We start from the raw sequence: 10,856 nt of genomic DNA, 5'->3' as shown, positions 1-10,856 counted from the left end.
TGTTGATTGTATTTTACTGTTAGGGTGAAATTATTAAGCTGGTGCCCCAAAATAAAATCAGAAAGGATTAATCTGACACTCTTGCCCTCACCTTAAAAGTAGTCTCTTTTAAACTAGTGGCATCTAGTAGAATTACAAAAATAAAGCATATTTTCAAATCTCCTTTTCAAGTGTATCTCCTCCCCGCAACTCAATCATCAGGGCTGCGTTCAGCATTTAAGTTAAAATCATTTAAGTTCATTTTTTCCTCATTAATGTACACACAGCACCCCATATCGACAGAAAAACACAGAATTGTTGACATTTTTGCAGATTTATTAAAAAAGAAAAACTAAAATATCGCATGGTCCTAAGTATTCAGATCCTTTGCTCAGTATTTAGTAGAAGCACCCTTTTGATCTAATACAGCCATGAGTCTTTTTGGGAAAGATGCAACAAGTTTTTCACACCTGGATTTGGGGATCCTCTGCCATTCCTCCTTGCAGATCCTCTCCAGTTCTGTCAGGTTGGATGGTAAACGTTGGTGGACAGCCATTTTTAGGTCTCTCCAGAGATGCTCAATTGGGTTTAAGTCAGGGCTCTGGCTGGGCCATTCAAGAACAGTCACAGAGTTGTTATGAAGCCACTCCTTCGTTATTTTAGCTGTGTGCTTAGGGTCATTTTCTTGTTGGAAGGTAAACCTACGGCCCAGTCTGAGGTCCTGAGCACTCTGAAGAAGGTTTTCATCCAGGATATCCCTGTACTTGGCCACATTCATCTTTCCCTCATTTGCAACCAGTCGTCCTGTCCCTGCAGCTGAAAAACACCCCCACAGCATGATGCTGCCACCACCATGCTTCACTGTTGGGACTGTATTGGACAGGTGATGAGCAGTGCCTGGTTTTCAAAAAGGCCAAAAAGTTCTATCTTGGTCTCATCAGACCAGAGAATCTTATTTCTCACCATCTTGGCAAACTCCATGCAGGCTTTCATGTGTCTTGCACTGAGGAGAGGCTTCCGTCGGGCCACTCTGCCATAAAGCCCCGACTGGTGGAGGGCTGCAGTGAAGGTTGACTTTCTACAACTTTCTCCCATCTCCCGACTGCATCTCTGGAGCTCAGCCACAGTGATCTTTGGGTTCTTCTTTACCTCTCTCACCAAGGCTCTTCTCCCCCGATAGCTCAGTTTGGCCGGACATCCAGCTCTAGGAAGAATTCTGGTCGTCCCAAACGTCTTCCATTTAAGGATTATGGAGGCCACTGTACTCTTAGGAACCTTAAGTGCAGCAGATTTTTTTTTTGTAACCATGGCCAGATCTGTGTCTTGCCACAATTCTGTCTCTGAGCTCTTCAAGCAGTTCCTTTGACCTCATGATTCTCATTTGCTCTGACATGCACTGTGAGCTGTAAGGTCTTATATAGACAGGTGTGTGGCTTTCCTAATCAAGTCCAATCAGTATAATCAAACACAGCTGGACTCAAATGAAGGTGTAGAACCATCTCAAGGATGATCAGAAGAAATGGACAGCACCTGAGTTAAATATATATGAGTGTCACAGCAAAGGGTCTTACTTAGGACCATGTGATATTTCAGTTTTTCTTTTTTAATAAATCTGCAAAAATGTCAACAATTCTGTATTTTTCTGTTTATATGGGGTGCTGTGTGTACATTAATGAGGAAAAAAATGAACTTAAATGATTTTAGCAAATGGCTGCAATATAACAATGAGTGAAAAATGTAAGGGGGTCTGAATACTTTCCGTACCTACTGTATGTGTTTAATACTGCAAAATACACTGAGAATAAAAGAGAACATCCCAAACTTCTAATTATTGTGTTCCAACATTTGCCTTGCATTTCATGATGAAAAGACAAACATTTCAGGTGAAGGATAATCCACTTCTTACCTCCGAGACTGTGTTATGATCTGTGACCTTATTATTTTTCCTCCAAAATACAATAGCAAAATATATATGTATAGTACTTTTATGTTACATTCATACCCATTGTGCGAGCTGTCTCTTTAATACTGCGTGGTTCATATAAATATTGTTACTGATTGGGCTGACACCCACCAAACAAGAGAAAAAGTATCTCAAACCCGTTGCACACCTTTTCTAGGAAACATAATGTTCAACCCAGAAACCGTAGCAAAAAGCTGCACACCAGTTTGAGCTTGAACATGCCCCAGCTCTTACATGGGTGCTAGTGAAGGCATGTCTCGACAGATAAAAGTAGGCTACTTACAGGGATTACTTTTAGCTGTAATGCTATGTGTATAAGTAAACAGCTGAGTTTACAACTCAACAATCTGAGTGAATGCGAGCATCTCACTTATAATAAACCTACCCAAATTATCAGCACAGGCTGTGAAGTCATCAGCCAACCAGCATTTTCATGACATCATCTTCTTGCTGCTCCAGAACGGTTAGTCACATGGTTTTTATGGCTCAGGTGACTAAAAAAAAAAAACTTATATCCACAACTGAGTGCCTATAAGCAGTGTTCGCTGAAAATCACTTAATTTAAATCACATACTTGCACAGCTGTGCAACTGTAATTGAGATAAATGGGAATGCTAATGATTAGCTTTCTCCAGATATTAAATCTCATTGGTCTGAGAGAGCAACAGTAACTAAGGGGGCGGAGCTTAGCAAAGGGTCAATTCAGGAGATTCTGAGGTTCGTAAGAGTTTAACTACTCCATTTTACTATCCACTGAAATCCATTAGAGATCGCAAAATTTGTTTGTGTGAAACTCTTCTTAGCTCGTTTTAGTTAACCATGGCTTTGCCACCATCACCAACATAACAAGAAACAGTGACTGACTTTGTTTAACTAATAGCAGAGCTATGATCAGATCTTGTGACATTAGAGGAAGGTGAATCATTAATCTTTCAATAAAGCAGTGACAAAGAAGAAGAGGAGATTCTTGTTTGCTTTTACTTTATAACCTTTTCCAGAACACCAACTTCTCTATGGAGAAAGAATGAGCAGATGAAAGCAAGACAAAGGTCAGCTAGAGGAGTAAACCCCCTGGGGAGGGTTTCAGACCATCTATATACTGTACTGACATCAACATCCTCACAAAAATATCTGTGAGTTTCACAATGCACTTTTATATATACTCTGTGTATATTGTTGTTAAAAATGACAAACAGTTATGCAAAAAACATGATTTAAAACTTGCATGCAGTATTCAAAAAGCAGCTGCAAATAATAATAATTTTAAAAAAAATTAAAAATCAGATGATCATTTCAAGAACTAAAAGACATTTCTGGATGTGGGAATATTACATCACATGACATTCTGTAACAATGCAGCATTTATCACTGTTTTCATTAGTAAACCACAGTGAGCTATGATAGACTACAGCAAAACTAGCTCACTGATTCTAATCTGCCATTCGTTTTGAAAATATAACAAGTTAAATTAATCAGAGATGATCATAATGTTATGAGGCATAACATTATGAGCACTGACAGGTGAAGTGAATAATACTGATTGTTTTTTCGTCACGGCACCTGTTAGTGGGTGGGATATTGTTGACATATGTAATTGTATGTGTTCTTTAATTGACTGTGATCTGTTTTAATGAAGTGGGAGGAGTAATATACACAGGTGTGCAATCATTAATAAAAAGGCCGCTGCTCTCTTGTGCGAGTGTGCAGGCTAAACGCCAGATAATGTCTGAGTTGTAAGTTAATCCTTCGTCATGTTACCGGTTACCTAGCTCTAATTGAGATGGCAGCGCCAACAGGTTATGGGCCCAGTAAAGAGTTTGGGAACCGATGGAACCGTTTATGTTTCGACGGAGATGAAAAGAATTATGAACTGTGGGAAACAAAGTTTCTGGCACATTTGCGTCTTCTGGGTTTGAAATCCACCATATTGGGTGAAGCCTCTGCCGTGGACGATGAGGGCGCGGAGGAGGAAGACGACAGTAAAAATGAAGAGGCATATGCAGTTCTGATCCAATTATTAGATGATAAGAGTATGTCGCTTGTGATGAGAGAGGCTGCGGATGATGGCAAAAAGGCGTTACAGATTTTGAGAGATCACTACGCTGGAAAGGGGAAGCCACGTGTGATAAGTTTGTATACGGAGTTGACATCTCTTCAGAAAGGTGTAAATGAAACCGTTACAGATTATATCATTCGCGCAGAGACTGCCATCACAGCATTGCGGAATGCGGGAGAGACTTTGAGCGATGATTTATTGACTGCCATGATTCTAAAGGGTTTGCCCGATACTTTCAAACCATTCTCTATTTTTATTACGCAGAGTGATGAAAAACTAACATTTGCCGACTTTAAAGTAAAACTGAGGAGCTATGAAAGCACAGAGAAGTTTGGCATTGCTGGTTCGGGAGAGGACAGCGTAATGAAAGTTAAAGGAAGGGACCATTGGAGTACGAGACTCACCTGTTACAACTGTGGCCAGAAAGGTCACAAAGCCGCGGAGTGCACGGTGGTTGCTGGGGAGCGCGGGGAACGGAGACAATGGTGTAGTTTCTGTAAAAGCACCTCACATAAAGACGTGCACTGTCGTCGAAGAAAGCGGGATAAAGTAAAGCAAACGGTGGATGAAGAGGAGGATCACACATTTGCGTTTATGGTGGAGCAGGTGAATAAAGTTCCGATTGATGGAGTGGAAATGAAAGGCCTCATGGTGGATTCTGGAGCTACTAAACACATCGTTACGGACATTGAGAAATTCGTGGATTTCGACTTAAGTTTCAAGCCTCAGAGCCACATTTTGGAGCTGGCTGATGGAGAGCGGGCCAGTGGTATCGCGCTGAAGAAAGGTACCGCTAAATTGCGTTTGAGAAATAGCAATGGCCGCATTGTGGACATGATGTTGACGGAGGCACTTTATGTGCCATCATTTTCTCAAGACATCTTTTCCGTCAAAGCGGCAATTTCACACGGAGCGACAGTAATCTTCAAAGAGGGACAGAATCGACTCATTCACAAAAATGGTACAACTTTTGATATTCATATGTATGACAGACTGTTTTATTTGAGTACTGTTGCTAATGAGATTGATGAGTGTAACGCCTGCTATGATATTCAGACATGGCATGAAATACTGGGTCATTGTAATTATGATGATGTGTTAAAGTTGGAGAATGTTACAGATGGGATGAAAATTAGAGGTAAAATTGACAGATCCAATTTGAAATGTGAAGTGTGTGTAAAAGGCAAATTTGCTCAGAACAGAAATAGAGATCTAGATGAGAAAGCAAAAGAAGTATTTGCACTTGTTCATGCAGATCTGGCTGGTCCTATAGAACCAGCAGGGAAAGATGGGTTCAGATTTGCCTTAGCATTCACAGATGACTATTCAGGAGCTGTGTTTACCTATTTTTTGAAGAACAAAAGTGACACTGCCAAGGCTACTGAGAAATTCATTGCTGATGTTGCACCATATGGTAAAATCAAATGTATTAGATCAGATAATGGAACGGAGTTTACATCTTCTGTATTTCAGTCATTGCTCAGCAAAAATGCTATTAGACATGAAACCTCAGCTCCTTATTCACCCCATCAAAATGGGACAGCTGAAAGAGCTTGGAGGACTTTGTTTGAAATGGCAAGATGTATGCTAATTGAGAGTAAATTACCAAAAGAATTGTGGACATATGCAGTACAGACCGCTGCTATAATTAGAAACCGATGTTATAATAGACGTCTGGGACAAACTCCATACTATCTGATAACTGGAAAAAAACCTGATCTATCCAAAATGAGAATGTTTGGGTTAGAGTGTTATGCATACAAGTATGACAAGAAAAGTTGGATGAGCGATGTGAAAAGGGTATATTTGTTGGTTATGACAAAAATAGCCCTGCTTATCTTGTTTTCTATCCAGACACAGGGAGAGTGCTCAAGAGTAGACTGGTGAAGTTTGTCACAAAGAGTACAAATGAAAGGGATACTCAGACAATGGAGGATGTGGATGAATATTTGGAATACAGGAGGGAGGTTGAAACCTTAGTACCAAAACTAGATAGGTCTAAAGTGATTCCACAAGAAATGAAAGTTGAGGGTGAAGTCAGTACAAAGGGTGAAAAAGAGAGTGATCTAGGTACTAGATATCCAAAAAGAGAAAGAAGACCCCCCAGTACTTTGCAGACTATGATTATGAGGTTAAAGATGATGTAGATCAGCCATTGACTATTGACTATTGCTATCGTGTTGCATGTGATGTTCCCCAGACATTGAAGGAAGCCTTAGGCTCTTTAAATTCAGAGCAGTGGGTTGAAGCTATGGAAGATGAGATGAACTCTCTGAAAGAGAATGATACTTTCACATTAACAACCCTACCAGAAGGTAAACGGGCAGTAGGGGGAAGATGGGTTTATGCTATAAAGGAAAATCCTGATGGGAGAATATATAAAGCCAGGTATGTGGCAAAGGGTTATAGTCAAGTGGCAGGTATTGATTATAACGAGACATTTTCACCGACTGCTGATGTAACTTCAGTACGTGTGTTAATGCAGCTTGCAGCACAACATGATTTGAAGTTACATCAGATGGATGTTAAAACTGCATATCTGCATGCTCCTATAGATTGTGAAATTTATATGAAGCAACCTGAAGGATTTGAAGTTGAGTTAAAAACAGGAGAAGAATTGGTATGTAAGCTCAATAAATCACTGTATGGTCTGAAACAATCAGGACGAAATTGGAACAAGATGCTGCATGATTTCTTAATTGAAAATGATTTTGTTCAAAATTCAGCAGATTATTGTGTTTACAGTAAACAAAATGACAAAAAAAGAGTCATACTGATTATTTGGGTTGATGATCTCATCATTGCAGCGAGTAATGATCAAATACTCAGAGATGTGAAGGAAATGTTGGGAATTAAATTTAAAGTTAAAGATCTGGGAAAACTTCGACATTTCTTAGGCATTGACTTTACGCAAGAACATGGTAAAGTAAAAATGAATCAGGAAAGATACATTTTAAAAATTTTGGAGAGATTTGATATGACTCACTGCAAACCAAGGTCAACCCCATGTGAAATCAAAGTAAAATTTGACAATGATGGTGAACCTGTTGACCTAAAGAGGTATCGAGAAGTGATTGGCAGTTTAATCTATATGATGACAAGTACTCGCTCAGATTTGAGCTTCATTGTTAGTAAATTGTCACAATATCTAAGGGCACCAAAAGAACAACATTGGGTGGCTGCTAAACATGTGTTGAGGTATTTGAAAGGTACAGCAGACTTGGAATTATGTTATAAGAGAAGTGATGTAGATCTGAAACTTGTGGCTTATAGCGTGCAGACTGGGCAGCAGATTTGAATGACAGGCATAGTATTACTGGCTACTGTTTCAGTTTGTCCAAGAATGGGCCTGTTATTTCTTGGAAATCTAAGAAACAACAAACTGTTGCTTTATCCTCATGTGAAGCTGAATATATGGCTTTATCAGCTACTGCACAAGAAAGTTTGTATCTGACCAATCTAATCAATGGAATGGACAATGTACTTGAATATGCACCAGTGACTATTTTTGAGGACAATTAGGGTGCTATTGCACTTTCAAAGAATCCGGTGTGTCGACAAAGGTGTAAGCATATCGACATAAGGTATCATTTTGTTCGATCTGTACTGAATGACGGCAAAATAATTCTTCATTATTGTCCTACAGTTGATATGGTGGCAGACATTTTAACAAAATCTGTGTCTAAGGCTAGGATGGATAAATTTGTGTGTTTTTTATTTGGAGTGTGAAGAATTAATTGTAATTTGGAAATGTATGTATGTGATGCACTGTTATATTCTGTCAATTTAAGAACAAATGGGGGTGTTGACATATGTAATTGTATGTGTTCTTTAATTGACTGTGATCTGTTTTAATGAAGTGGGAGGAGTAATATACACAGGTGTGCAATCATTAATAAAAAGGCCGCTGCTCTCTTGTGCGAGTGTGCAGGCTAAACGCCAGATAATGTCTGAGTTGTAAGTTAATCCTTCGTCATGTTACCGGTTACCTAGCTCTAATTGAGATGGCAGCGCCAACAGATATATTAGGCAGCAAGTGAAAATTTTTTTCTGTGGTGAACCGGCGACAGGGTCATGGGCATCCTAGGCTCACTCATGCACGTGGGGAGCGAAGACTGGTCCGATCCAGCAGATGAGCTACTGAAGCTCAAATTGCTCAAGAAGTTAATGCTGGTTTTGATAGAAAGGTGTCAGAATACACAGTGCATCACAGTTTGTTGTGTATGGGGCTACATAGCCGCAGACCAGTCAGGGTGCCCATGCTGACCCCTGTCCACCGCCGAAAGTGCCAACAATGGACACGTGAGCATCAGAACAATGGAAGAAGGTGACCTAGTCTGAAGAATCACATTTTCTTTTACATCACGTGGATGGCCGGGTGTGTGTGCGTCTCTTACCTGGGGAACACATGGTAATCTTGTGGGATGTGCTGAACAAACAAGTCCGATCCATGGAGGCTCCACCTCGCAACTTACAGGACTTAAAGGATCTGCTGCTAACATCTTGGTGTCAGATACCACAGCACACCTTCAGGGGTCTAGTGGAGTCCATGCCTCGACGGGTCAGGGCTGTTTTGGCAGCAAAAGGGGGACCAATACAATATTAGGAAGGTGGTCATAATGTTATGCCTGATCGGTGTGTATATATCTCATAATTCACAAACTGTAATGAAATTTTTTTTTTTTTTTTTTTTTTTTGTAATTTCTCTCATTTTAAGAATAGTAATAATCTACATCAATCTACAAACAAAATGGCTTTATATAATGCAAAATATGTAATATGCAAAATATGGTTAATTTGTCATCACCATCAGAGCTGACGGCATTTGAAAAGCATTTCAAAATGTATTCTTAAAATCGAATGCCTGATTTGTAATTTATATTTGCAATGGGTAAATATTTGACACATATTTTATATCTGATAAAATGAAGTGATAAGATGAAATGAAAATGAAATGTGTGAAAAACACACATTTATTGAGAAAATTGAATAAAAATCATGAGGCTGCACTAAAAGATAATCCAGCTCCCATAGACTTATCTACTGTTAATGGCAAAAACAGTATACTATACATATTATAAAGTAATCATATGTTCCTTCTGATTTATGGAAGAACACTGCATGACAATACGACAATCATATGATAAAGGGACGTAATATCAGTGGTAACTTTAGACTATAAGTAACTTTGCAATTACATGTCAACTAACTCTCAGCAGAGTATTAGTAGACTACTAGACTGTTAGTAGACATTTAGTTTAGGGTTAGGTGTTAGGGTTAGAGTTAGAAGACATGTTGACATGTAGTTGCAAAGTTACTTATCAGTAGAATATCTGTTGGGGAGCATCAAAATAAAGTGTTAGCAGATATTAAAGGATAAGTTCACTTCAGAATTAAAATATCCTGATAATTTTGACATTGAAAAAAAAAAAAAAAAAATATATATATATATATATATATATATATATATATATATATATATATATATATATATATATATATATATAGGTTTTTGAGAGAAACATTCCAGGATTTTTCTCCATATTTTTCTCCTTTCCAATGTGATCACGTCATGCGTGGCACATCGCAGAGAAGTGCAAGATCAGCATTTATGGTTAAAAAGTATATAAATTTTTATGTTTTGAAGAAAATGTCTGATTGTTTCACTAGATAAAACCCTTATTCCTCGTCTGGGATCGTCTAAAGCCGTTTAAAGCTGCATAGAAACTGCAGTTTGGACCTTCAACCTGTTGGTACCCATTGAAGTCCACTATATGGAGAAAAATCCTGAAATATTTTCCTCAAAAACCTTAATTTCTTTTCGACTGAAGAAAGAAAGACATAAAAAACTTGGATGACATGGGGGTGAGTAAATTATCAGGAAATTTTCATTCTGAAGTGAACTACTCCTTTAAGAGGACAGGACTACTAATACTCATGTTGCAATCTTACTTAGTTAATTGAATGTCTAAAGTGGACCATCGAAATAAAGTGTTACCCATTACAGTAATGATAATTGGCAGGGTATGGTGCTTAACTGTCATGAAATCACAATTTCAAACATCGTACTTAATTAATGTTCATTGTAGCAAGGTTTGTTGGTATGGGAAAAAGGAGATGGGAACCGGCAAACATTAAACATAACTTTAATAATAAAATAAGAATAAACTCGCTCCGTTCCCATGGCTCTCGGCCTCGCCTTGTTTGCCACATTAATTTTCTTTAAACAAAAGATAATTTCTTAATCATTTAATTTAGGGATGCTCCGATCGATCGGCCCGAGATCGGTATCGGCCGATAATCATATTTTATGACTCGATCGGTACTCACTAACTTGGCCGATCTCACGAACCGATCGCAATTTGATGACGTCAGTGAGTGTGAGGACGCGCGGGAACATAGCGCTGCAGTCATGTCGTCACCTGTGTGGAATTTCTATGACGTTGCGAGAAACAATGAAAAATTCGCGATTTGCCGTGTATGTTCTAAAGAAATCTCTCGTGGAGGAGTATTGTCCAAAACGTTCAATACGACGAACCTGATTCGGCACCTGAGAACAAGCCACCGCGAGACTTATGCTGAATATGAAAAACTGGCAACTGCAAAAAAGGCAACGGTAACAACTAGTAATACGACTCTCACTCAGCCATCCATTACAGACATTCTGAAAAAACATGAACTTTACACACCAGACAGCAAGAGAGCTAAGGATATAACCAAGAAGATAATGGAATTTGTTTGCATTGACAACCAGCCATTGTCAGTAACGGAAGACATTGGGTTTAAACGCCTTTTAGCACATCTTGAACCCAATTATCAACTGCCACGGCGCAAATATTTTACCGACGTTGCTCTTCC

Source organism: Chanodichthys erythropterus, chromosome 9 (assembly GCF_024489055.1).
Source record: "Chanodichthys erythropterus isolate Z2021 chromosome 9, ASM2448905v1, whole genome shotgun sequence".
Classification (NCBI taxonomy): Eukaryota; Metazoa; Chordata; class Actinopteri; order Cypriniformes; family Xenocyprididae; genus Chanodichthys; species Chanodichthys erythropterus.
This window is presented reverse-complemented; position numbering follows the sequence as displayed.